Genomic DNA, 5,941 nt, shown 5'->3' with positions numbered 1-5,941 from the left:
CCAGCTCTTAAACCAACTCTTAACCAACTGAGCCACTCCGGCGGCCCCCACTATCACTATTTCTATTCAACATAGTATTGGAAGTCCTAGTCACAACAATCAGACAGGAAAAATAAATAAAAGGCATCCAAATTGAAAAGAAAGAAGTAAAACTCTCATTATTTGCAGATGACATGATACTATTATAGAAAATCCTAGACTCCAAAAAAAAAATCATTAGAGCTAATAAATGAATTCAATAAAATTTCAGGGTACAGAATCAACATAAAGAAATCTGTGCATATCTGTACACCAATAACCAATGATCAGAAGGAGATATTAAGAGAACAATCCTATTTACAATTGCATCAAAAAGCATTAAATACTTAGGAATAATTTTCACCAAAGAGGTTAAAAACCTGTACTCTGAATACTATGAATGATATTGAATACAGAAATTGAAGGGCGGGCTGAGTCGCTCAGTTGGTTAAGAGCTCACTCAAGAGTGCGAGCTCTGAGCAACAGCAGTTCGATTCCTGGCCCGAGCTGAGTTGCCGGTGAGCTGCCAACAGGTGGCAGGATGGCTTAGCTAAAAAAAAAAAAAAGAAATTGAAGAAGCTGCAAATAAATGGAAGGAAATACCTTGCCCATGCATTGGAAGGATTAACATTGTTAAAATATCCTTACTACTTAAAGCAATTTACAGATTTGATGCAATCCCTAACAAAATACCAATGGCATTCTTCTCATGATTACAGTAACTAATCCTAAAATTTATAGGAAACCATAAAAGACCCCAAATAGCCAAAGAAATCTTGAGAAAAAGATAGTGGGAGCTATCACACCTCTTGATATCAAACTATTCTATACTATAAAGCTACAATAATCAAAACAATATGATACTGGCATAAAGATAGATATATAGAAACAGATATATAGATCAATGGAATAGAATAGAGAGCCCAGAAATAAATCAATTAATCTATGAAAAAGGAGGCAAGGATATACAATGAAGCAAAGACAATCTCTTCAATAAGTGGTGCTGGGAAAACTGGATATATATGTGCAAAAAATAAAATCAGACCACTTTCTTACACATATACAACAATCAACTCACAATGGATTAAAGACTTAAATGTAAGACCTGAAAACATAAAATTCTTGGAAGAAATCATAGGCAGTAAACTCTCTGACATCTTCTTAGTGGTATCTTTTTGGACATGTCTCCTCAAGAAAGGGAAATAAAGGAAAGAAAACAAACAAGTGGTACTACAACAAAACTAAGACGTTTTTGCTCAGTGAAGGAAACCATCAACAAAATGAAAAGACAACCTACTGAATGGGAGAAGGTATTTACAAATGATACATCTGATAAAGGGTTAATATCCAAAATATATAAGGAACTCATACAACTTAAGAGCAAAAAACCCCCAAACAATCCAATTAAAAAATTGGCAGAGGAACTGAATAGACATTTTTCCACAGAGGACACACAGATGGCCAATAGACATATGAAAAGATGCTCAACATCATTTCATCACTAATCATGTAGGAAAGGCAAATTAAAACCACAGTGAGGGCCGGCCGAGTGGCGTGATAGTTAAGAACTGGCTTGGGATGCCAGAGGGCCCCAGTTCGGATCCCACATATGAGGGCCAGTGACACTGCACTCTACAGCTAAGATGCTGAACAACAGNGGCAACCTTGTTGTTAAGAGCACGTGCTCTCACCAGCTGAGCCATCCTGCCACCCGTTGGCAGCTCAGCAGCAGCTCAGCTTAGACCCATGTGGGAATCGAACCGGTGACCCTGTTGCTCAGAGCTCATGCTCTTAACCAACTGAGCCACTCGGCTGGCCCCTCCTGCTTCAATTATTTAAATGGATTCCTAATTAGTCTTTGAACTGACAGCCTCTCCCTTTCTTCCAGTTTATTTCTTCTATTCTACAGATTGTGGCCAGTTCTATTTCCTTACACATAAATCTTATCCTTTCTCTTCCTTGATAATTTTTGAGAGCTCATCACTGGTTAGTCAAACTCAAATGCCTTAGCTTGGGGTTCAAAGCCATTAATATAATGGCTGAACTTTCCACTGACAGCCTTATCTTCCCCCACTCTCACACACAATCTGATGTTGCAGCTAAACTGCATCATTTCTGGATCCCAGATACATGGTGTGCAGTTTGATCCTAGACCTTCACTCATGCTTTTTCTCTGCTTAGAATGTCTCTCCTTGCCCAAGTGGGTCAGGGACCATTATCTCAAGGAACCCTTTCTTGATAACCTGAGTCAAAACTGATGCCTTTTTTCTACCAACAACCATAGCCTTTTGGTCGCATCTTTCTTTAAGCCTATTTTCAATCCATTTAATAGTTATGAGACAGACCCTTGCAGGGTCTCTCCTCTTGTTCAAAACCAAGCCTTCTTGGCTCAGTGGTCCAGGAAGAAAAGTAAGTCTATCAGTGGCTGGTAAGACCGCATCTAGCTTCATCAGCAAGCAGGAAGTATGGCATTTGCTTACTTCTAGAACACACATGACAGTTTCAGGAGATTCTGTCCTGTCCTGGGCTTCCATGAAAATCCAGGGAAGGAAACTTGACAGATACATCTGCCATGCTTGTCTTGAAATCAATTTTGGAGACCCTCTAGAGCAAAGCTCCTCTGCCCTTCATTAGATCTGCCTGTCATGTCTGTAATATGGACAGTTCACACTTTCAGGTACAGGTGCTTTCTCTGTAAGGGGGTTGGTAGCAGTGTGATGAGTAAGGGAAGAGAGAAGCTGCTTGGGTCTAAGCCTTAGCTTTGTTGTTACTAGCTTTGTAAACTCTAGGCAAACTATTTAACTTCTTTATACCTCAGATTCTTTATCTGTAAAATGAGGACAATTATAGATCCTACAGAGAATTACATAAAAAGGCTTGGCCATAACAAGAAATAAGAAATTATTAGAAAGAATAAAATCTTACAGGTAAAGCCAAATACTTAATAAATACAGTGACTCAGACATTTAATAAGCTATTAGGAAGGTCAAAAGAAACATTTATCAAACTCAACTCAAGCTAAAATAAGTAGTAGATACACAACACTTAAATTTTCAAACTTAAATGCCTAACAGCTTAAAGTAGATATAGAATGATATAAATAAATGTCATGGTAACCAAAACTCTACAAAAGATATAACAAAAATAAAAAGAAAGAAGCTCAAGTAAAACACTAACAAAAACCAGCAAAACACAAGGGAAGAGATCAAGAGAAAGAAGAAAGGAACAGAGAACTATAAAAACAACCAAAAAACAAGTAACAAAATGGCAATGAGTATATACTTACCAGTAATTACTTTAAATGTAAATTGATTAAATGTTCCAATAAAAACATAGGGTAGCTGAATGGATTAGAAAACATGATCCATTTATATGCTGTTTATAAAAGACTCGTTTCAATGTGAAAGATACATACACACTGAAAGTTAAGGGATGGAAAAAGGCATTCCATGTAAAAAGAAATGAAGAGAAAGATGGAGTACTAATATCAGACAAAATGGACTTTAAAACAAAAATATGTAAAAATAAGACAAAGAGGGACATTACGTAATTACAAAAGAGTGAATTGAAGAAGATATAACATTCGTAAATATCTATGCACCCAACATAAGAGCACCTAAATATACAAAGCAATTATGATTGGACAGAAAGGGAGAAATCCACGGTAATACAATAATAGTAGAGGATGTTAATCCGCACTCACATCAATAGATAGAAATCAACTACAGGAAGAAAACTAGAAAAACACCAGCATGTAGAGACTAAACAACATGCTGCTAAACAATCAATGGATCAAAGAGAAAATTTTAAAACTGTCTTGAAACAAATGAAAATGAAAACACAACTTTGCAAAATTTATGGGATACAACAAAAGCAGTTCTATGAGGGAAATTTATAGCTATACAGACCTACATTAAGCAACAGGAAAACGCCCAACTAAACAACCTAACTCTACATCTAAAGGAATTAGAAAAAGAAGAACAAACAAAATATAAGGAAGAAAATAGTTAAAATCAGAGTGGAAATAAACAGAATAGAAAATTTAAAAACCATAGAAAAGATCAATAAAACAAACAGCTGTTTCTTTGAAAAGATAAACAAAATCGATAAACATTTAGTCAAACTAATCAAGATAAAAGAGAGAGAATCCAATAGAATAAAATCAGAAGCAAAAGAGAAGTTACAACTGACACCACAGGGAAAAAAAATCATTAAAGGAAACTACAAAAAATTATATGCCGCTCTTTCTTTTCAATGAGGCGGCGGAGCAGCCTCCCCAGCAGACGCAGAGATGCAGATCTTTGTGAAGACCCTGACGGGCAAGACCATCACACTTGAGGTCGAGCCCAGTGACACTATTGAGAATGTCAAAGCTAAAATCCAAGACAAGGAGGGCATCCCACCTGACCAGCAGCATCTGATTTTTGCAGGCAAACAGCTGGAGGATGGCCGCACTCTCTCAGACTGTAATATCCAGAAAGAGTCCACTCTGCACTTGGTGCTTCGTCTGCGAGTGGTATCGTTGAGCCTTCCCTCCGCCAGCTTGCCCAGAAGCACAACTGTGACAAGATGATCTGCCGCAAGTGTTCCGCTCGCCTGCATCCCCGTGCTGTCAACTGCCGCAAGAAGTGTGGCCACACCAACAACCTACGCCCCAAGAAGAAGGTCACATAAGGCTCCTCCAGCACCTCCTTGGCCCACAGGGTGGCCTCCTGCCCAAACCCCTTGGCCCCGGGGCTTCAATAAAGTTCCCCTTTCATTGACTGGAAAAAAATATACATATGCCAACAAATTCAACAGCCTAGAAGAAATGAATAAATTTCTAGAAGTATATAACCTTCCAAGACTGAACCAGGAGAAATACGAAATTTAAACTGACCTATGACTAGTGATGAAATTGAAGCAGTAATCAAAAAACTTCCCGAAAAATGAAAATCCAGGGCCAGACGGCTTCACAGCTGAATTCTACTAAACATTCAAAGTAGAACTGATACTTATCCTTCTTAAACAATTTCAAAAAATTCAAGAGGAAGGACTGCTTCCAAGCTCATGCTACAAAGCCAGCATTACCCTGATACCAAAACCAGACAAAGACTTTACAAAAAAACACAAAAAACATATATATATATATATATAGTATTAAAATCATAATACTCAATATATACCAATAACAAAGGATGAATATAAGTCACGTTTGACTTCTGCAACTACAAAAGGGGCTCAAAGTGGTTACAATCCTCATAATTTTAATAGTTTTTCCTTTCTTAAAATGTGTATACATTTTTTTGGCACCCTCTGTGTCTATGTCCATCAAGGATATGGGTATGTGTGTATATATATATGTGCATACTTATATATATATATGCCAATATCCTTGATGGACATAGATACAAATATTCTTAAGAAAATATTAATAAACTGGATTCAACAATACAATAAAAGGATTTTACACCATAACCAAGTATGATTCACCCCAGGGATGCAAGGATGGTTCAACATCTATAAATCAGTCAACATGATATATCACATTAATAAAATAAAAGATAGAAACCATATGATCATCTCAATAGATCCAGAAAAAGCATTTAACGAAATTCAATATCCTTTTATGATAAAAACTCTCAACAAAGTGGGTACAGAAGGGATCTATCTCAACAGAATAAAGGTTATATAAAACAAACCCACAGTTAATGTCATATTCACTAGTGAAAAGCTGAAAACTTTTCCTCTAGATTAGGAAAACACATGGATGTCCACTATCACTATTTAGATTTTATTGGGGAATTGGGGGAGGGGAACAGTGTTGGGGAATTGGGGAAGAGGACCAGCCAAGTTGTTGTTCTTCAATCTTTGTTGGGAAGGGCACCAGTCGCCATCTGGCTTCCCATTAGCAGCTCATGGCCTCTAAGCTCAAGGTCCTGTG

General features: G+C 37.3%; 1 protein-coding gene and 1 pseudogene across 3 annotated transcripts in view; one reads left to right on the top strand and one right to left on the bottom strand.

The window, feature by feature from the left end:
* Nucleotides 1-5,941, bottom strand: part of GPR45 (G protein-coupled receptor 45) — a 98,183-nt gene that overhangs the window by 76,576 nt on the left and 15,666 nt on the right. The gene's annotated exons all lie outside the window — the stretch shown is intronic.
* LOC109373379 (ubiquitin-60S ribosomal protein L40 pseudogene) lies at nucleotides 4,280-4,707 on the top strand (annotated as a pseudogene).

The sequence above is a fragment of the Hipposideros armiger genome, unplaced genomic scaffold, assembly GCF_001890085.2.
Source record: "Hipposideros armiger isolate ML-2016 unplaced genomic scaffold, ASM189008v1 scaffold_716, whole genome shotgun sequence".
Lineage (NCBI taxonomy): Eukaryota > Metazoa > Chordata > Mammalia > Chiroptera > Hipposideridae > Hipposideros > Hipposideros armiger.
Note: the sequence above shows the minus strand (reverse complement) of the source record. Positions and strands in the feature narration are given on the sequence as shown.